This window comes from Armigeres subalbatus, chromosome 2 (genome assembly GCF_024139115.2).
Source record: "Armigeres subalbatus isolate Guangzhou_Male chromosome 2, GZ_Asu_2, whole genome shotgun sequence".
NCBI classification, from domain to species: domain Eukaryota; kingdom Metazoa; phylum Arthropoda; class Insecta; order Diptera; family Culicidae; genus Armigeres; species Armigeres subalbatus.
Window position 1 is genome coordinate 254,916,265 of NC_085140.1, and position 23,788 is coordinate 254,940,052.

Genomic DNA, 23,788 nt, shown 5'->3' on the forward strand with positions numbered 1-23,788 from the left:
TGCAAATTTTCCAAGGTCAAACGTGGCCAAAATTGTTCAGAACAAGACATTGTGTGTACATATTTATATTCAAAGGGCAGTTACGAATTCCTTTCTTTCAGGATCTACTGCAAGTACCACTACCTGGAAGGGCACGAGTTCAAAACTCCAGAGGACGAACTGCGGCACTTTTTGGTGCGGCTCTACGAACCGGACTGGAAGTGGTTCCAGCAGTACGAATCCGAACCGGATGATGTGGCGAAAGATGGTGACGAACGTGAGTAGCTTTGAGATTTCCCTCGTAATTCAAGTCTCCACTCCTCTTTTGCCGTTGCAGCAAATTGTGGCCGCAAGACGCTGGACGATGATGCTTACTATTGTAACAAGGAGCTCGTCCAGCTGTTGGTGTTTGACGCGAAGGTCACTAATACCAGCTACCGGAATTGAGGTTTGAGAATGCCAATGAGCGGAGGATCATTGACATGTACAATGCCACGCTGCGTTTCGTAGCGACCATGAGTGGGCTCCACGAGATGGCAGTTCATTTTGGGGAGGTTGAAGTAGACTCAGATCATGAGTTTGGTGATTACCATAAAAAGGCCATCGATGAAACGTGGTACAGGAGTGCAATTTTGCAACATAAGATCGACCCGAAAAGTTTTGTCTACTCGGTGGAGCACGCTTCGGATGAAGCAGAAAACGAAGAACTGAAAGTCACGGCATCGATGGGAATCTTTCCCAGAGACGGTGGCTTGGAAGCGCCTGGTTGTGTGACGGGATTCCAGTTTTCGCATCAGCTGATGTACGAACGGTTCATGGAGATTACGGCGAAAACCACCGTGAGTTTATTTTAAACTTTGTTGAGTTGTATTTTTTACTAAATATGTGTAACTTTATCTGTTTTAGTGTGACGGGTGCATAGATACATGCAACTCGGAGTCTCGTGATTGTTATGTGATCGATCACAACGGTTACGTTATATTGTCCGAGATTTACAACGACACGGGTCGATTTTTTGGAGAAATTCAGGGAGCGATCATGCAGTCTATGGTTGACAAAGAAATATTCTCCATGATAACGGTGTATGATCTGCAAGGCTTGTGCGATTACGAAATAGAGGCGAAGAACGACGCTTTTCCGTTGATGCATGTAAGTTTTTCACTGTCGCTGTGTTGTCTTTTTTTTCATAAAAAAAATCTGGACACGTTATTAAAAATCTTTTTATTTTCTGCATATAATGAACAATATAAATGAAAGGTTAACCCATGCTTAGGTCAAAGATTCCTTTTGCTCGAACTGTACCATAATATTGAAGAGCTAAAATAGTATGGTTGTTGGGGGTCAGAAGAGTTATGTCGTTGCGATAATTGCCCGCTGGTAAGAAGGGTGGAAACATATAATCGTAGTACGTAAAGTCCTTATATTCAATAGAGCCCTATAATCAGGGCCGGATTTAGCCGGAAGGGGGCCCCGGGGCCGACAGTATGTGGGGGCCCCAAAATGTACAAAATAGGTTGGTTTTGGTACATAAGATTTGTGGGGGCCCGGGGCCATGGCCCCCCCGGCCCCCCCCTAAATCAGGCCCTGCCTATAATAAATAAAGTATTTATTGTTATTTAGTCCTTTTCTCAATTTTTCTGCAACATTGAACAACTTTTTATTGATTCTAGATTAGCAATTATCGATAATGTCACTCGATCATTGTTCGTTTTTTAATTTGTAAATCACTTACATGCAGTGGACAGGTGAGCGATACATTTGGCATCATTTGCTTTAGCGTGTGACTGTAGATTACCTGCATCATTGTAAATTTATTCTCGGTCGCGCCCAGAAACTGGCAAATGTCACCCCATTCGTCGATGCCCAGCAGTGGTCGCCAGACATTCACGTTGGTTTTGTACCATATTTTCATTGCCCCGTAGACGGGTTGCAGTGGTTCCGGGAAAATTGCTCGAAAGGAAATTGTTGAAGAACCGTTGCGGTGTAGTTTCAGTTTGCAGACATCTATCCTGCAATACTGCGGATGGCCAGTGCACAGGAATCTGGTTGTGCGGACAGTGAATGGCCTATTATCTAAAAATCCCGGATACCATGACAAGTTGGCGCACAGAATACGGGACGCTAAACACACGATCAGAGCGAGTGTGATGCGCATAGTCAACTGCCTAAATGCCTTATCAGTCATGCCGAGTTGCTGCGCTAAATTGTAAAACGATCAGATTTTTGATATAGGCTATAATGACCAATTAAAGTTTTTAATTGCTATTTTTGTGCAGCATGGTTTTGTACGTTGGACAGAATAAGTGGATTATTTTTCAATAATAATGAGTTCTTTGGAAATCTGTTTTTATAATAAAAAAACGCACATCAAGACATCGTTTTCATATTCGGCTGACACTGATGTGTCGGCGACCTAGGCGACGAATAAAATATCACGATTGGAAGCTTGGAACATGCAATTGCAAGTCGATAGGTTTTGCAGGATACGACAGGATAATGTAGGATGAATAGCATCCCCGCAACTTCGATGTCGTGGTGCTGCAGGAAATCTGTTGGGCTGGACAGAAACTGTGGAAAATTGGGCATCGAGCGGCTCCCTTCTACCAACACTGTGGCACCACTATCGAGCTGGAAACCGGCTTCATAGTACTGGAAAAGTTGCGCCAACGCGTGATTGGGTGGTAGCCAATCAAGGATGTACAAGCTGAGGGTAAGACCGATCATCGGACAGGATGGTCTGCAAACTGTATCGAACGAAAACGGCCAACAATGCATAAACAAGGCAAGGCAGTCCGAAGCACTTTTTAGCCGCAAGAATATCCACATGGAGATCACCAAACCAAGAAACGAAAAACCAAATCGACCACATTCTAATCGACGGCAAATTATCCTCCGACATCACGAACATCCGAACTTACCGCAGTGCGAATATTGATTCCGACCACTACCTCGTTCTAGTATTTCTACGCTCAAATCTCTCGAAGGTGTCCAATATGCATCAAAGCCAAACGCCGCGTCCCAACAATGGGCGGTTACAAGACGATAGACTAGCCCTAGACTATGCGCAGCAGCTGGAAGTGGCACTCCCAACGGAAAAGCAGCTCGCAGCGTCTCTTGAAGATGACTGGAGATATATTCGATCCGCCATTGGTAGCACCGCAAGCGCTGTACTTGGCACGATGCCCCCGGATTAGAGAAACGACTGGTATGACGGCGAATGTGAGCAGTTAGTGGAAGAGAAGAATTCAGCATGGGCGAGATTGCTGCAACACCGCACGAGGGCGAACGAGGCACGATACAAACGGGCGAGGAACAGACAAAACTAAGAGGAAAAAGCGCCAGCAAGAAGTCCAAGACTACCCTAGCACCACGCTGCGGGGGCATAACGACATATGTACTTCAAAATGGCCATTGCAAAGCTTTACACAACTGCAAGAGCAAAGATAAACGTCTGTTCGTTGTGCTATACTGTTTTCAAACAGTTGTAGTTTGATGAAACGAATCGCGAGTCCAACACGGTGAACCTTGTAAAAGGACTATCGGATCGAAAAATAAGTACGGATCTACGATAAAAATTCTCGTAAAAATTGTGTAATACTCGACTGGAGTCACCCTGCTATTGAATAAGTCGTAAAACAAGTAATAATCATTCACATGAATTATAAATAAATTTATATTGATTAAATTTTTTTTCATTGATATAAACTATAAACTTGAAATCAGGACTTATTCGGGGTAGTAGGGTATCTGTTCCCATATTAATAACAGCCCGTATATTAATCTCAACCGTCGATAAACCAAATAAAAAATCAATTTGATTACAATTTCTCACATCGTATGTACACAATAATGAACAAACCACCTTCTCCAATGTTTGGAATATTATTTAAAATTCCGTTTGAGTAATGTTTTAGTTCACAAGACTCAAATTATTAAAAACAAAATTATAAAACACATTTATTTTCATTTTCCTACCTCTGTTCTGTTGATTTGATGCACTGCTCGATTGCTACTAGCAGATTCATCTCATTTCACGCCGTTGTTTTCCACTCAATTTCAAGCTAAAACAAATGTATCCTTTCAAAATACACTTCACAACACATAGAGCACATCACATTTTCACTATAAATATAATCATATTTGAAAAACTAACGCGATTTCCTATAGTTTGATATAGGTTTATTTCGAACAACGTCTAAATTATTCTTGTCCGTATTCCAAACTATTTACATGGCCTGCAGCATCTGCAAGGGTTGCCGACCTAGATTTTTGTTTCAAAAATGCTTGAATGAACTTTCATTGTGAAATTCAACTCTTATGTTTGTAAAACAAGGTATATCGAAGAGATAAGCTATGACAAACATAAAATTAAACTGATAAGTTGGAAAACTACAATAAAAGCTGGAATTTTGTAATTATATTTCAACTCAAATACAAAACATTGAAGAATTCGGCATCACTGCAATCATATCGTTACGTATACACACGAGTAATAGTGTGCGTATTTTATGTTGGAAACAGTATTATTGATATAGGTACAGGCATAGGATTAACTGTTTTTGAATGTTATTGAAATAGGTGCATGGCAGTGATGATGTTTTTTAGCTAAATACTTCTATAATGTGATAACAATTTCATTTTTGAAGTTACCAAATTGTTATCAATTAAAAATGACGTGTGCCGAGCATAATTATTCTCATGTTACTTGATAATTGGGTGAGAAATGAATGCATTTCATATGCGCATTGGCTTATTGTTATTGATATAGGAACAGATACCCTACCCTACTCGGGGTAATGGCGTTCGGGGTAGTGGCCTTCGAGGTAATGACATTATGGATACACCCGGTTCTTTTTTTTTACACGGGTGGGTTTTACTTGATTACGACCTTTAGCGTTGATGAAACTCTGAGCTAACCCTCTAAAAAAATTCTTAAAAAATCAAAGAAAATTCAGGTGGTATTTAAAAAGCTGTGAAAAATAAGGTTAACCCAGAAATTAAAGAATACCAACCGTGTAAAAAAAAATATTGGGTGTAATGGAATTATGGGTAGTATCATTGAGTCCAAATGGTCCCTTCTTTCAATTCAGGTATTTTCTTGGTTTAAGGCACAGGAAGATATTTCCCTTCTTTCAAACGATGCATTTGCCCAGCAGAAGCCAGAGAGGATATGACTCCTTCTTTCAATTCAAGCATTTGATTCACTACGTTCAATGCAAGGGGAGATATGATTCTTTCTTAGAAACCGTTTGCTAATAAAAGGGAGAAACGGGCAAGTTTTCAGGCTTTCCCTTACATGAAAAACAAAAGAAGCCACCAATGTCAATTTAATTTAATGCTGATCTATCTTGCTGGTAGGCGCATCAACATTTAAAATGGTCCCGTTTTGACAGGAAGCTTCTTTATTCTTAATTTGTCACGCCGTACAGTCCCATTTTCAATTATCATGTATTACCCAACTTATATTTTTGGTTGTTCGCGATACGTTTTGAAAAAAACAACGAACAATCGACTGGTCTGCTCAAGTGAAGAAATACGAATGAATTTATTGTCAACTTAATTATTATAGGACTTATCTGGAGGATTAGAACCATGTCGTTGGTCGCGGCTCCAATAACACCGGTGCGGAATGTGCAAGGTGTCGGTCTCCGATTACGTCTGGTGCAATGTGGCTAGCTTGAAGTTTGACGCTAAGAGTTGCTGTTCCAGCAATTGGATTCGGGTTGCATTTACGTCTGTAACTGGCCCCTCATTGAAGTCCGAAACGTCCTCGTTTCCGGTTAATTTGGCACGTTGCTTCTTATGGAGAATTTTTCTGCTCATATAAGATAAAATGGCGATTATTACGGCAAGCAGGCTGATACTTGATAGAGACATTGACGTTTATTTATTTATTATCAGACTAAGGCCGGAGTGGCCTGTGCTGCACATATAGGACTTCTCCATTCAGCTCGGTCCATGGCTGCACTTCGCCAACCACGCAGTCTGCGGAGGGTCCGCAAATCGTCCTCCACCTGATCGATCCACCTTGCCCGCTGTGCACCTCGCCTTCTTGTTCCAGTCGAATCATTGTCGAGAACCATTTTCACCGTATTACTGTCCGACATTCTGGCTACGTGCCCGGCCCACCGCAGTCTTCCGATTTTCGCGGTGTGAACGATGGATGGTTCTCCCAACAGCTGATGCAACTCGTGGTTCATTCGCCTCCTCAACGTACCGTCCGCCATCCTGCACCCCACCATAGATGGTACGCAACACTTTCCTTTCAAAAACTCCCAGTGCGCGTTGGTCCACCACGAGCATCGTCCAGGTCTCGTGTCCGTAGAGAACTTCCGGTCTTATGAGCGTTTTGTAGATAGTTAGTTTGGTACGGCGGCGAACTCTATTTGCGGAGTCCAAAGTACGTACGATTTCCAGCCACTATGCGCCTCCGAATTTCTCTGCTGGTATCGTTATCGGCGGTCACCAGTGAGCCCAAGTACACGAATTCTTCAACCACCTCGATTTCGTCACCACTGATAGAAACTCGTGGTGGGTGGCTTACATTGACCTCTCTTGAGCCTCTTCCTGTTTAGCTTCGCTTTTCAGTCTGATGTAGGCTTCCTCCATCCTCTCAAAGTTACGTGCCATGATATCAATGTCTTGTTAGTCGGCGGCATAAAATTTGGGAGAGTACCTTGTAGGCGGCGTTCAGCAATGTGATTGCGCGGTAGTTGCTACAATCCAGCTTATCGCCCTTTTTTGTAGAACCTCATCCTCCCAAACCTTGGTAATCACCCAGTGCAGCGCTCTAGCCAGTGCTTCACCACCTTGTTTAAACAGCTCTCCTGGTAGTTGGTCAACTCCAGGGGTTTTGTTGTTTTTCAGCCGGCCGATCTCCTCCTGGATTTCCTGGAGATTCGGAGCCGGTAAGATTATGTCCTGCGCGCGTGCTCCTAGATTTATTACCATACCGCCACCGTTGTCTGCCATATCGCCATTCAGGTGCTCTTCGTAGTGCTGCCGCCATCTTTGGATCACCTCACGCTTGTTTGTAAGAAGGTTTCCGTTAATGTCCTTACACATATCGGGCTGTGGCACGTGGCCCTTACGTGAACGGTTCAACTTCTCATAGAACTTTCGTGCGTTATTAACACGGTACAGTTCCTCCGTCTCTTCACGGTCTCGATCTTCCTGCTGGCGCTTTTTTCTCCGGAAAATCGAGTTTTGTCTGTTCCGCGCCCGTTTGTATCGTGCCTCGTTCGCCCTCGTGCGGTGTTGCAGCAATCTCGCCCATGCTGCATTCTTCTCCTCAACTTACTGCTCACATTCGCCGTCATACCAGTCATTTCTCTGATCCGGAACCACCGTGCCTAGTGCAGCGGTTGCGGTGCTTCCAATGGCGGATCGAATATCTCTCCAACCATCTTCAAGAGTTGCTGCGCCTAGCTGCTCTTCCGTTGGGAGTGCCACTTCCAGCTGCTGCGCGTAATATTGGGCTAGTCTACCGTCTTGCAGCCACCCAATGTTTAGCCGCGGCGGATGACTCCGACGCGTGTTGATCACCGTCGAGAGTTTTGAGCGCAGACATACTGCAACGAGGTAGTGGTCGGATTCAATATTCGCACTGCGGTAAGTGCGTACGTTCGTGATGTCGGGGAAGAATTTACCGTCGATAAGAAAGTGGTCGATTTGGTCTTCCGTTACTTGATTAGGTGATTTCCATGTGGCCTTGAGGATATTCTTGCGGGGGAAAAAAGTGCTTCTGACTACCATTCCGCGGGAGGCTGCAAAATTTATGCATCGTTGGCCGTTGTCGTTCAATACGGTATGCAAACTATCCGGTCCGATGACCGGTCTATACATTTCCTTCCTTCCTACCTGAGCGTTCATGTCACCGATGACGATTTTGACGTCCCGCAGTGGGCATCCATCGTATGTCTGCTCCAGCTACGCATAGAACGCTTCTTTCTCGTCGTCGGATCTCCCTTCGTTTGGGCAGTGCACGTTGATGATGCTATAGTTGAAGAAACGGCCTTTTATCCTCAGCTTGCACATCCACATCTTTGGTAGAAAGTAGCCGCTCGATGCCCGCTTTTCCACACTTTCTGTCCTGTCCAGCAGATTTCCTGCAGCGCTGCGACATCGAAGTTGCGTAATTCATCGTAGATTATCCTGTCGCAAACCGGCGAAGCCTAGCGACTTGCAGTTCCATGTTCCAAGCTTCCAATCGTGATCCTTTATTCGTCGCCTAGGTCGTTGCCGATTGTATCGAGTCGTATTATCTTCTATGTCGTTCGTTTTTAAAGGCGGCTTATTGGGCCTGCGCAAACCTCCTGTCTCGTCGGAGGGCCGTCGTGTCAGGGCTGTTTAGGCTGTTTCCTACATAACACCAGGACTTGGGCTTGTGCGCTTTGACCGGCACACGGTCGCTTTGGCGGAGCCTACTTGTGGATACATGCTGCTTTATATAGAGGTTTAACAGGGCCCACTGTCAAACCCCACCACATCCTAGGCAGGCGCCACAACTCACAGATGGCCTGGGGAGGGATCGTCAAGCCCTTGGACATAGTCCCTGCTGCCCACGAGACGTTGACGTTAGCATGGCGGAATTTGTGGTTTTTCTTAGAGTATTCAAGTGGTGTCTATTCTTGATGTGGATTTGTTTTAAACTCATCTCAGGCTCTAGGCCATTAATGTGGATGTCCAGACCGTCTAGTGGAACGATTGATAATTGACTTGTTTTATACCATGCTTTGTTGGTGAATTCCAACACATTGATAAAGATGGTGCAGTTTTTGTATTCCACAAGAAGTAATAATCTCCTCGTTTTTGATTTGCTTGACAACCAAATTGTTTGGGGTTAGTGGTTTTACCACCGATAATTGGCTTTTCCTTAAATGAGCAGTTTGCTGGGTTTCCATTGAGAAGCATTGAGAAACAACCCAAGTAACATTTCAAGTTTTATTCCGCTCTAGAAATGGTTTTCAAGATCGAATTACAAGAACTGACAATAAAACCCATTACTACAGGATTACCTTCTGATGACCACTATAAGAGTAAGATATGTCCAAGTGGCCCTCTCTAGATTACCACTATAAACCTCTTATAAGAGTATATAAAAATCCGTTTCAAGCCGCCCGCAAAAAAAGGGAATTTGGCTGCGGCAGCTGTCAAAAATTTGCTTTGAAAAAAGATAAACAAAATCTTGCAAACAAATAATAACAAAATAAAGTGTTGATGAAAATCATGATAAGGATGACTACAAAATAATTCTTTTTTAAGTTTTTTCTTCTATGTACTTTCATGGAAATGAGGTGCGCGCTCGATTTCATGGTGAAAGCTAGTGCAAAAATGAGATTAAGCACTACGCGCCCGCAAAATAATATAGTTTTGGGAAATGAATTTAAAATTATTATAATATCAATAACGTAAATCTTCACTAAACTAATTGATATTACACTTAGATATGATTGTTTTTTATATCCTTTACCAAAAACGTTCTTTTGCGGCGAAAACACCGTCTAATCATAAATTCCAGTGATAAATTTCACTGACTTGAAGATGGTTCTCCATTTCCAATATGGCTATCATAGATTTCGATCAGAAAAATGTTGCTCTTATTAAACACCGTTATAAACCCTTTACAATGTAAATATTCTTATTGGGGTTGTTCATTTGACCACATTACGACCCAAAATTATGGCTTTGATCAAGCTTTGAAAATTGGACTTATTATGCTCTTCGTTACAACCGTAGAGCTGCTAACAAGACCAGTCGGCATTTGACGTTTGAAGCTTTTCGAACAGATTTATTAGAGGTTTATTGATAGCAATAAGATCGCCAATAAATCTGAGCAACTAGCCATGGTGACTGCTGTCATAAATCCGCTATAAGAATTAAATAAATCTAACAAGCATGAAAATTGTTACTTGGGAACCATCGTTCGTCGAGTGTTGAAGGTTTTCCAAGCTACACATGCGGTTGCGTTCTATTTCCTGGCAGGGTTTGCTGATGAAGTAGAGATTAGAGTCGTTGGTGATTGCTATGGTTCCCGGTACCTTCACCGTCCTATCTTTAACTATCGAAGTAATCTAGTAAGAAGGTTTTATAGGCAGAAATTTCGAGCAAGGCGATTTCAATTACAATTATAATCTCAGTTTCATTATGAAGCAGTTTATTTCAAGGAATTCATACATCTGGTCTATGGTTTCTATGTTAAGCTTTTGGGTTTCAAATTGTTCTAGTATAATTTTTAATTCATCGGGAGTCAAAATATCTTTGGAAATAACTTTCAATTTGGCTAGCTGTACTATTTCAAAAATGGTTCTCAAGTGATCATTAACATTGTCTAATAGAATATTAATTTTTAGAATGTCTTGTAGAATTTTTCGTTACACCTGAACTCATTCGTGATTCAATTAAACTTCGTTTGATCTGCTCATGGTCTCTTTCTAACTGTCTGATAATCCCATTTATCCTATCTTGAAGTTGGCAATTGATTTTTATTTGTTCATTATTTTCGTTGATCAAAATTTCGTTGTTGAACTCTAACTTTCTGATATTTTCCGAAATTTTTATTAGATCATTTTCGTCCAGATTTCCTGGAGTCTCGTTTCGACCGTCTTCCAATGCGGTTGGTTTTTGCGCTCTACTTTTGTGCGGAGATTCGCCTAAAAGTAGAACAATAGAACCAGTGCAGTGACCGCGGTCGAAACAAATGTGTAGTGTATAAAAAAGTGCTGCAGATACTGAAGACGTGCGCATGTCTGTGCTTGCTAGGGCTGATCGATTGTTATCAAGGGTAATGCCCTTTCTAATATTGCGATCAAGCCTATATAAATGCTCAAACATGTTCAGCGTCAGAATTATTGAGGAGAGGTAAGGTTTTGAAAACCTGTAACTTTATTTAAACACGGATGCACCCACACAAAAACACACTCACACATTCACATATATAGACAAATACATACATACACTGATGGACGTGAGTGTTCGTCATGTTTTCATAGTAAACTCTATTAAAACATGACGAATACTTTTGTCTATCAGTGTACACATATAAACACACATACACACATACAGATATACATCATACATAAACACGTACACGATTTTTATTATATATTAGGTACATATATTATTGGAAGCGTTTGGTACGGGAGGTCCACGCTTTCTTCCTTTCCCCTCGATTCCAAGCTATTAAGTGACTTTAGGTATTCCTGAAGTCGCTCAATATCTAGGAGTCATCTATGCGGTACATACTGCGTAGTTGGCCTGGCCATATGAAAAGAAAAATGACGGAATTCAGAAACCGTCATTTTCCAGGATGCTTTCAAGTATTGGCTACGCAAGTATGAGATTAGATTAGATTAGATTAGATTAGATCATTTTCGTCCAGATTTCCTGTAATCTGTTTCAGAGTTGAGCTGAGAAAATTGAACAATCCTCTTCTATTTCTATGTCTTGGCATTAGGTTGTGAAATAGAGTTTGAGCATTGCTAAATTTTGACTCAAGCATTTTAATTATATCTGTACAATTTTGAAAACTTTTGATACCTTGAAGGATAATTTCGAGCCTTGCAAATATTGGTTCGTATCGTTTCAAGTCAATTATATGGTAAATTTGATACTTACATTTTTACAAAGTTTTTACCAATGTCTAGTGTTAATAAACCAGGATTTTCTTGGAGATCGGTTATTTGGATGTGATGGAAGGATTTTGCTGTGGATGAACAGATGATCACGGCGAGAATGATGAGCGTGGTAGCATACATAACGTTGTCCTAAAATTAGAAAACATTTTTTTTTTAAAATGGCTTGAAGCAAAGATGGAATATTTAGAACGAAATTTGTATAGTGTTAAGGTGTAATTGGATTAGTGCGAGTAGGTTGACTATCGGGTTACTGTGGTTTGCAATTAAGCTCTGATAAATTGAGCAGGTGCTGGGATTGGTCCAAGCAATACTTCCTGCGTAAATGAATGTTCTTACAATATTGCATGTAATTAAACATTTCACTCCAAGTGTTAATAAACAGCTATTCTCTGATTCGACGAAGCGCTTCTTTATCTAATTTCCTTTGATTCTCATCAAGGAACGTATTTTGCCTGCATTGGCGTAACTAATGAAAAATTCTAGGGGGGGCTAACTTTTTTTTAAACTTTTCTATTTTAACACTCATAAGACAGAAAGTTTACCATTTTCGCTCGATTCAACTAATGTATATTGTTGGTCTACCAGATATATGGACGACTTAAATATTTCAAATGATGTTCATCAACGCTCAGCCCTGTTTCAAAAATCTAGAAATCTCGTGGGATTCCCAAAATCCTTGATAGGTTCAGAAAACCATAGGTGTTGTGCTCGTCGTAAATAGAATGTGAAGCACAATCCTTATTTTTAAAGGATTTTTTGATTTGCTTCGAACCTAGAATACATTATAAATTAAATATTAGTTAGTTAAACTCTTTTTGCCAGCTTTCAATTCAGTGGCCTGAGAGTTCCTACGAGCTTTCAAACGGCGATCTGTTGTGGTCAAATCGCCGTTTGAAAGCTCGTAGGAACTCTCTAACCTAACCTAACCATTCCAATACAACTTATTGGTCGTTTATTTTCAATTAAGTTAAAAAAATTGCAACAAATTAACTTATAGGAGCATTTGTGTTAATTTGTGTAATAGGAACATTTAACACATCTTTTCTCTCAGTAAGTCTGTTTCACGCCTACTGAGTCATTTTCACTGGTTCCATTGCTGCAGCGACAATAGGAGTTCAGAGAATTAAATAGTATGCGGAGTTTATAAAACCCATCCGAAAGAATACAAAGCTCTTTCTTATTCAACTTTTAGTTACCTCTACTTGAAATCGAAGAGTTTTACCGAACCTTTTTCAAGAAGCCAGCAGTGATTTAAAATGCGCTGTAGCTTTTAGGATTGGTATTAGTTAGGAAGGTTAAGATCATACGCTCGATTTAGATAACAATTACTCACAAAACCCTGGAAAAACTTGAAAATTTCAAGGAATTGTCCATTATCCATTATGTACTTGTAATACTAATAAATAATATATTTTTTATTTCACTTGTTGATGAGGTGTTTCTTTTGGTATTTCATAAGTTATAACGTGTTTTGATGGGTCCAGATTTTGTCGTTAGCAAGCCTTATAACAATAGCTCGAAGTTCAAAAACTTGAGCGAATAGATTCAACTTGCTGTAGTGTTTCGAAGAGAGGGATTGGATAATGAAGACAATCCTTTCTCTGCATTTACCCCTGTATATAATCAGTGGACTAGATATGTGCAATACTTATACAAAGTAACAAATTTTCTAGGGGGGCTAGCCAGATCCTAGGTGGGGCTATAGCCCCCCCTAGCCCCCCTGTAGTTACGCCAATGGTTGCCTGTCCTCGGCGATTACGACGGGGATGAAATTATCTTGTCTTTTGTTTTTCACTCCGTGTCGTTTGATAAACGCCAATTGATCTAAATCCAGAAGTGGCGGGTTTTCATTTGGTTTCTTTGGGCATTTTGATTAAGTTGAGATTGTGAAATTTGGTACACAGCTTCGTCGTAGGTTTTATTTCGAGCTACTATGTCTTCTCGAGTGACATTTGGATACTTATGTTTATTGCATTTAAACATTTCGGCTATTGTAGAATGAAAGCGTTCTACGATGCCATTTGTTTCACTACGATGGGCTTTATAGCCGGTTCGTTATCCGAAACTATTAGCTGAGGGGTTCCGTACAAGCCAAAGTATTTCAGTATAGATTTTCTAATATCCGGAATAGCTCTGAATTTTATGGGGATGAGGCTTCCAGATCTAGTTAGTTTGTCGACTACTGACAAAAATAAGTATGGCTGCGAAATGAACAAATCAATATGGATAGTATCCAATGGCTTTTTAGGGATGAGAGTTACACCATGTTTTATCTTTCACTCGTCCTTGACTTTATTGCATATTTGGCATAAGACAATAACATTCCTACTCTTGGCCTTAAGGTTGGGGAAATAGTACCGTCTAATAATTTCAAATCTTGCTCTTGAATATCAGTTACATCTGTAAACATCTTCTGCGATATTTTGACTTTGAAGAATTTATGTCTACTAAAGTAGTTTTTATAGACAATTTGAATAGTTGGAATCAAGATTTCGGGGCAGAGTATGCAATTTTGTTTTGATGGATCCATGCATTCCAGGAAGATTCGAATCATTACTGGCACTCCAAAATTTACTTTGGTAAAGCTATGTCCATTTAGAATCCGGAATAATAAAATCATCTGTATCTCGGTAACGGATTGACGTACAAAGAAGGTTAATACATCAAAACAAGGGTCATTTTCTTTATTCCTCTCATCAAAAGTTGCACACCTCCGGAGTCAACTTCCTTGGCACATTTTGGTCATCTGAGTCGCGTCTCGAGCTGATTTTCCACTTTTTTTCACTTTTCTTAAGCTTCCGCTGCATTACTGCCCGAAATATCTCGATGGGCCGGAGCTGTGGGGAGTTGCGTGGATTTATGTTTTTATCGATGAAATCTTCGTTATTATCGCGGTACCACTGGATGACCTCCCGGCTGTAGTGGCAACTCGCCAAATCTGGCCAAAACTTCACGGGACCTTTATGAGCTTTATGGAAGGTCGACCGCGGTTTTTGAGACATTCCTCCTTGTACAACTTCGAGTCCATCGTCTTATTCGCCACAAACACTTAGGTCTTTGCCCCACAGTTGCATATCCCTTGCCAAAATCATCAGTTTTTTTTGCAAGTTTGTCCAAAAATCAAACTTAAACCTCGCAGGAACTACTCCTCGTGCAGTCACCGTGTAGAATTTTTGGCTAGGAAGCTGTCCGAAATCCATTTTGACGTAGGTTTCATCGACGATGAGCAGGATTATCAACGTGGGTGTGCAGACTTTTTTCTTTCCTTACGGCTTCCATCTGGAATAATTTTTGACACGCTGCCCGAAACTTCGTGAAATTTATACCACAGCAAGTGGGCGCCTAGGTAGAAAAACCGCTGTAAAAGAATTTTTGCAGCGGTCACTTTCCGTGCCTCTGCAAAACAATAAATGATTCCGGATTCTAAATGGACATGGCTTTAATGATTAGAGATGGGCAAAACAGCTCATTGCAGTGAGCGGATCTGATCCGTTCAGCTCATTGAAAAGAGTCAGCTCCTTGGATCAGCTCTTCAGTTCTTTAATGTATCATAATTGTTATAATAAAACATAATTGTTAATATTATTATTTTAATTATTGTTCAAAAATTTGAAAAATTTATGTCATTCATTAATTTATTCATTCATTCATCATTCATCTATTTACCTTTCTTTGAATTTTTTAAAATGTTAAGCTACAGTGAGGTAATAATTTCTATTGAAAACCAGACAATTTTAAACTAATAACATTTCTGACCGTCTAGTTTTGAAGTCTAGGAGTTCATTTAGAACCATCACATTTATTTCTATACAAAAACTAACTCAACATTATTTTCTATTCATAATTCTAAGTTACATTTTGTTGATAACGTTTCTCAAATCGTTAATTTGAATACAGGTTTACCTCGATTATATGGACCCTCGATTATATGGACCCTCGATTATATGGACTTCGATTATATGGACTTTTTACCTCGATTATATGGACATTTTTTTAAGCTCAATTTTTTGTTGTGTTTTGGGGTTTTAAAAAGATGTTGAATATTGTAAGTCATATTTTACATTGATTCTTTATTTATTATGGTACATTGGGGCAAATAAAGGCCCGTAAGGCATGTTGTGATGTTATATATGGATATGCACTCTGAGTCATATGTTCGATTGACTTGATCGATTTACCATTTTCGCGTTGGAAAATTTCATTGTATATAATAATAAATATACAATTCTTTAATCTGCAACAGCCACGGCCACGTCCTTACAAATAGGTGGTGAAAAATAATGCGTATTTTTGGTGATCTCTGCCATACGAAAACGTGAAGTGAATTGTCAGACTGACAGTATGCGGAGCAAGTGATAAGATGAGATTGTCATTGCTTCCAACCTTTTTCTGCTATTGGTGCATGGAATTAAGTATAGAAGGACGGATGATGCATTAACATTTAGCAAACCGGACCCACTGAGACAGATTTCTTAGGTATATCCACGAAACTGGAAGAGTTTATTTCAATATGTGATACATAAAGTTCCAAATGGTTTTCAAACCTGGCATTATTTCTTCTGGACGAACTTGATAATTATTTGAATGTAAAAAACTGAAAGCTCTTCGAGCAGTCTTTATGTTTAAATAAATGTTGTCGAATATCGAATATGTTTAAATAAATGTTGTCGAATGAACAAATTCACATTTGTTCAGCACAAGGCTTAAGGATTATACTGACGCTCAACGGTAGGAAAAGAAATTGAATATCTTTAGAATGTTCTTGTTAGCAGTTCTAAAATAAATTGCTGCTAAACCGTTCAGTAAAGCGTGATCCTGAAATGCTCATGCAAACTCGCTCACTCGTGTAATGTGAGCGATGTGTTTTTCTTTAGTGTTGTACAAAATACAACAGCGCGCGGTGGTGAAATTTTGAATGCAATCTCAAGTTTTGTCCGGGATTTTTATGAGGGCCCGCCATTGTGCGTCGTTTTGAATTTTAAAACCCGGTGCAAAATACAGCCCTGCTTTGATATACGAACATAGTCCAAAATAGCCATAACAATTTATCCTTTAATATTTCACTTAGCAGGTGTAGGTGCACTGTGCAATTGACCTTTCCCGTCCAATTTTTATCCGCTCAATCGATTCTTCAATTTTCGAGGACAACTTTCCCAAAGAACCCATACTTTTTGACGCCATACTTTTTGGCGAATAGTACTGGTTTCCAAGCTTGACCTAACATTCGCCCGATTTTGAATTAAAATAAGGCCAATTCCAATTCTTCAAACGTGTGGCACTTTTCCGATTTTTTTTGGTTCTAAAATATGAATTCTGTGAAAAAGTTGAACTTAAATAGATCAAAGAATTGACTGAGACAATAAAACGAGATACATTTTTTGGCGGGAAATGTCAATTGAATCTTGTAAAAATGACACTGATACGTGGATAGAGCCCCTTATTTACATTGATTTAAATTCTTTTTAAGAATATCAAACAAACGCAACTTGTTGCAAGGAGATCTTTTAAAGTTAAGTGTCAGAAAAGTGAAACTCTTTCTACGCGATTTTTGCATAAACAAATGCATTTTGCCCATATCTTCTGAGCCCATAGTCCAATCCGGCCAATTTTTATAAGGAGACAATAGGACAAAACTTTACATCGGTTTTAATTTGCTGCGACCAAATCAAAAGAGGACAAGTGTCAGTCCTTCTATATAAAGCCAGTTTTTGAATCTAACATATACCTTTCTCGACCACTCAGTGTTTGCTTTGTTGCTGAAACAGGAAGGCACTGTAGTTGAATTCGTGAATAAGTATATTAGTGTGCTCACATTGAGCTGGGCGAAGTCTTCATTACTAATGTATTCTTAGAAACAAGCGGCTGGAAAAAGGTTACGTTCTTATAGAAAATCATAATCTACTGAGTTATCATAAAATGAGCCCAAACATGCGGATTAGACTGTAAGGCAATATATGGATATTTTCTTTCAACTTTTAAGACTTATTTCATCGTGTAACACAAATTTCGAGAAAAAAAAATTTGCTTCGATTATATGGAAAATTCGATTATATGGACTTTTTTGCATCGAAAAAGTCCATATAATCGAGGTATACCTGTAATTCAGTCCCTAGTCTCTGATATGTATACATATGAACCATATCACGTGTCATAAGTTTTCTCTTCATATTGGGTGCAGTAAATCAATGCCTTGTTTGCGCGCGCTTCTAACCCTTCTAACCATGCGTAGTAGCGTAGTTGACATTTTCATACAAGCGAGCCCATTCATCTATATTGCACGCTTAAAGTAAATTACACATCGCATGAATAATTTTCACACATGACGACGATGACACGAGAGAATAGCAATCTGTGTGAAAATTATGTGTAAGACATGCACAGTCGCTGTGTAATGTCTTTTATTATTTTAATATGTGTAAGAAACTTTGCTTCGAACTGTCAAGTCCATTTTGACTGCCATGATGGCGGTTGCGTCCGGCATGCACCGCAACGAAAATGACTTTTTCTGTGGATTTTCGTTATGTTTCGATACGATACAACTAAAATGTGCGACTATAAACATCGCACTTTAGTTTGGTCATATCGAAACAAATGGGGACTCCTCTGAAATAGTATAAAAATGTTGCGATAATTTTCAATTTACATGAAAAAATATAATTGAGGTTAGGTCCGTTTTTCGACCGCTCTCTCACTGTGTGAAATGAACTCATCGGAAATCGTTCACCGTCAATTACACTAAAATGAGTAACATGGCAGTTACTCATAATATGTGTTGTTCCAGGTTAGGCCCGTTTTGTGTGAACGAAACACAAAATTGTGTGAATGACTTTAAGCGTGTGGTTCCCGAAATGCGAGAGAAATAGAAACAAGAGAGTAAAAAATACAGAGCACGGTGCTACAAACAAACCGAGTGCATATGTAGCAGTATGCTGGCGGGAAAACCCGTCGCAAGTAAAAGATCCGCTTCGTGCAAGACACAGCTCCCAGTTCGCTTCGTTTGAACCACACGATTCGCTCGCTAAAATCGGTCGCGACTGCACGCTTAAAGTAAATTACACATCGCATGAATAATTTTCACACATGACGACGATGACACGAGAGAATAGCAATCTGTGTGAAAATTATGTATAAGACATGCACAGTCGCTGTGTAATGTCTTTTATTATTCTAATATGTGTAAGAAACTTTGCTTCGAACTGTCAAGTCTATTTTGACTGCCATGATGGCGGTTGCGCCCGGCATGCACCGCAACGAAAATGACTTTTTCTGTGGATTTTCGTTTTGTTTCGATACGATACAACTAAAATGTGCGACTATAAACATCGCACTTTAGTTTGGTCATATCGAAACAAATGGGGACTCCTCTGAAATAGTATAAAAATGTTGCGATAATTTTCAATTTACATGAAAAAATATAATTGAGGTTAGGTCCGTTTTTCGACCGCTCTCTCACTGTGTGAAATGAACTCATCGGAAATCGTTCACCGTCAATTACACTAAAATGAGTAACATGGCAGTTACTCATAATATGTGTTGTTCCAGGTTAGGCCCGTTTTGTGTGAACGAAACACAAAATTGTGTGAATGACTTTAAGCGTGTGATCCGGATCGAGATCCGTGTCGCACGGATCTGAGCTGGTGGCGCAGCTCTCGCTTCCATGTCACAGCAATTTCGAGCTGGACGACGACATGAGCGGAACTGAGAGTTGTTCGGATCTTCGGATCTTTTGCTTAGTACGGTTCGTTCGCTACCGCACTACTAGGTATCCTTTGTGTGTCCGTTCGTAGCGCCGAGTATGTGGGTATGGGTTAAGAAATAGACGGCAAACTAGATTATTTTTGCTTGTGTGTTTCTTATTCCTCTCTGCAGCAGAAATGATTTCTGTAGCTTGGCTAGATGGTGCTGTCGCTTGGCTTGATGGTGCTTGAGGTGCAAATAAAAACGAACAGCACGTGCGCGGTACTAGACTGGAATGCTCATGCAAGCTCGCTTGTGTTGTGTACCGCGACCGTGGTATTTTCGTTTGTGCTGTACAAAATACAACAGCGCGCGTACTCGAGTGCGTACGCTCGAGGGAGTTTCTCTAGGCGCGTGTTTGACAAAGATTTCATCAATTTAAAGTGAGCTGCTGAGCTGGGCTTCTTTAAAAAAGATCCATGGCTCATCAGCTCAATGTAAGGAAGCGAATCTTTGGAACAGCTCCTGAGCGGAGCGCCCATCTCTATTAATGATACGTCTATGCACTCTCGGAAAGATTTCTTCATATGTTTCAGAATCATCAACACCGATTTTCCAAATAATCTGATTACGAAAGAAGTTAATGGGACGTTCAGTGCATTCGATAAATTCTGAAACATCAGTATCTGCCGAATGAACTGAACTTGAATCGGATGATTCTTCGTTTAAATTCACTTCGAGTTTTCTGGACAAAGCATCTGCTACAAAATTTTATCTCCCTGGACGGTGTTTTATCTCGTAATCGTATTCTGATAACTGAAGTCTCCATTTTACGAGTTTCGTGTTCGGGGATTTCAAATTTAGGGCATATGTGAGAGGCTGGTGATCAGTATAGAGCGTGAACTTTTTACCAAAGAGATACAGGCGGAAGTATCGAGTTGCCCATACGATAGCCAACAATTCTCTTCGAACATGGTCAATTTTCTCGAAGCGTAAGCTGTGGGTCTATCTGCTCCGATAGGTCCCTGCGATAGCACTGCTCCTAGGGCGAAATTGCTCGCATCCGTAGTTAAAACCTGGGATGTTAAAACGAACGGCTTATCAAAGTCGGGATACTGCAAAATGTTACTATGAGTCAGTAGGCTTTTGCAGGTTTTAAAAGTTTTTTTTATGAATAAAGGCGTGTGCTCTGTGGATTCTGCTTTGCGTAGTTGAGCGGTTAACGCCTATACTAGCCTATAGTAGCTCTGGATTCCCAAAAAACCCTTTAGTTCGGTTTGATTGTTTTGGAATAGGCCTTGGGGTGGCTTGTTCTGTCTAAAGTTTGAGGCAGATTGGGGTTCGAATTTAATTGCGTTCTGCAATTGCCCGTTATGCTGGTTCTGATTATGAGGTTTGAAATTATTTTGGTAGTATGGGCGATAATTCGGGTTGTGGTTTGGTTGAAATTGAGTCCTAAAATTATTTTGGGGATATCTATTGAAATTTCCAGTTTGCTGAGGTGGGGCTCTGTTATTCTTATTCGAAGGAAACCAAAGTTTTGGAAATTTTTCTCTCTTACGCTGAGCAGCGTTAAACTGATCAAGCGCAAGTTGATAAGCTAACAGGAGAGTAGTAGGGCATGTAGTTCAAAAGAGTGTGGAATAGGGCTCAAGGAGGCCATCAATAAATGAATTGAGAATCATGTTTTCATAATTGTCAGAAAGGGTTTGAATATTTCTGTTCAATTCTGGATCTAAGGCTAGCTTTGCAACAATATCTGATAATAACTCGTGACATTCGTTATAAAAGGTGGTTATACTCATGCTCTTGTTTTAAATAGCAAATCTGGGTTACGAGGCTGGAAAGATCTCGTTTATCGCCAAAGTATTCGATAAGTGCTATTTTTGATATTTTGATCGTTGAATTTGAAAGTACCTTGAAATTCTTTCAATAGTAAGTTTTTTTTAGAATTACGTAGTCTACTGGATCACTAAAATATAAAATGCATTTAAATCTTCCAATTTCAGCCCTGGCGGATACTGAAGCTCGGAATCAACTGGTTGATAACGGAGTTCTTCATTGCTTTGTCGAAGTTCGATTTCTGGGTTCACGGCATTCCCAGCCCTGATTTCGATTATGATATAGGAGGTAAACGGAATATGCTGAATATAATCTACATCACGAACAATTTATGTACTAATTATTTCTCTAATGCAGTGGACTACGAGGATTCCGATTACAGTGATGTACCACGTAAAAAACCAAAGAAACCTCTTGTAGATGAAGAAGAGGAATATTTTAACCGTCCCAAGGAAATCAAAATGGAGACAATCTACGAAGCGTGCGACAAAAAATCAAACCTGTACGTCATGCAGCAGGACAAGTTTATCAAAGGGGTTGGATTCTTCTACGAGTCAGAACCAGTGAACCCAATGGAGTAAGTTGATCATAAGTGGATTAATTTTCAGAGAGCTCCACATTTTCAATCTAACATTCAACAGACTGCTACATCGGCCATACTTTGCCAAACGAGTTCCACGATCGAATCTACTGATGGTGATAGTAGAAAGCGAGTTCCCATCGGACCACGTGATCCTTTCGGCAGCTCCGCAGAACGTCGTTCACAATACGACCAACGAGCTGCCGTGCGTGAAAACAAGGTTAAACTTCTTACCCCGCCGACGGTTGGAGGAGTGCTACACTGAGCATCCCGATGTAAGTCCTACATTCCATGATTTAACTGCTGTGCGAGTACAATAGTGTTTTTTTGCAGGAGGATGTAGTGGCTCAATGTGGCGATGCCTCCAAGACAACAATTCAACTGACTGTAGTGGTAACGTCTTTAGTATCACTTCTGTTATATCGATGTGCCCAAATGTTAGCTTAGGCTAGAGCTAAGCAAACCGAGCGTAGACGGAGTCAGATGGTAATCCTGGCTCAATACTCTAGGCTGAAACCAAAGTCTTTAAATTCGTAGAACTAGGAGAAACATTTTTCGAGCAAGCATATACATACCTGTAGATGAAAAGATGAGAAAACTTTTATACTGGAAACATTACACGTGACCCTATTCGTAAGCCGTGATGACACGTGAAAGGATCCAAATTTGTTGTACAACTTTTTTTTCCTAAAGCGAAACGCACATTCAAATGGAAAAACCCTTGGAATCTATACAATCAGGAAGAGTCAATATTTTGAACTTGTACACTCTTGCGTCCACAATTATGGCATTCGAAGACTTACCATTTACCGCCCTCCATTTTCTTACTATCGTGCCATGTGATTATCATTTCCACACGACTTACCGGCTGATAATACTTTGATTTACTTCAAGGGTCAGTGACCTCCACCCACATACGAATAATCCAAAATGTTCATAAATGGATACTTTTCACTGTCTCTTTAACCTTACTCTATTCCTAGAATAAGTGGGTCTATTGAATAAGAAGATTTTCTAGTTTGAAACCATCACTAGTGAAGCGGAAGAGATAGAAAAAAAGTACCCATTCATTGGTAAACGAGTTATGCTTTCGTCCACACAAACACAAATACAAACCACAAATAACATTGAACTCGAATTCATCATAAGCACAAATGTTTTATCATTCCCCTTAACACGAGCCGCACTTTTTAACTAGAACACGAACAACATACGGATATACAGAACCTCAGTCAATACTCAAAACTGCGTGAAGTACGGAATCTGATGCACATGACATAGTTGTTTTATTCTTGATACTTGTTATTGGAAAGGTAAACGTGTAACTGGGTAAAAGGTAATCTGCACAGAAAAAAAAAAATTAAGGTAAGAATTGTGTTTTAAGTGGTTTTTTGGATAGTCAAAATTCAGATTAGAAAAATGTAAATAACTATAATTGTAAAAAGACACATTTCTTGTGATGGCCACCACTTCATCCGTTTATTGAAAAGATGACATTCGGACGCAATATTTAATACAGCGGTGACATAAACAGTGGTATACAAGTAGAAAGTAGCTAGTCGAAGTCGCCTTTTTAATGGGAATTTTGTTACATTATTGCAATTACGGAGATTCATAAGTTTATATTTTGTTCGAAGTAACCAGAGGTATAACGGAACACATCCTATGTGAAATTGTTGTTAATTGAGTGTATTTACGTTATTGGAAATTGAGAGATATCACATCCCAATCTATCTATACTCTTTGCTATAAATTGTAGACTATAACCTTCCAGTTGTCGGCATCCCCACGTAATTTTTGAACAGATATGGGCATTTTGACATATGCCAAGCATGTGCTATATAAGCACGATCTTTTTGTGCCGACTACCGATCCAAACAGATGTCGATGTTTCGTTTAACATGGAAAACTTTTTTTTTAATCAAGTGAAAACCTACTCAGAAGTTTTTTCCGTCATTTTCTTTGTGTTACAAAACGAACTAAAACGATCGAAAAGGTAACTTTATTACGTATTTACAAAGTAATAAAGTTACTCTTTTTTGTGATTCTATTATACTTTTTTCATTGGCAATTC

General features: G+C 39.8%; 1 pseudogene; it reads left to right on the plus strand.

Annotated features, from left to right (window-relative positions):
- LOC134212093 (voltage-dependent calcium channel subunit alpha-2/delta-3-like) overlaps window positions 1–23,397 on the plus strand; it is a 45,493-nt pseudogene extending 22,096 nt beyond the window's left edge.
- Window positions 23,398–23,788: the final 391 nt, after the last annotated feature.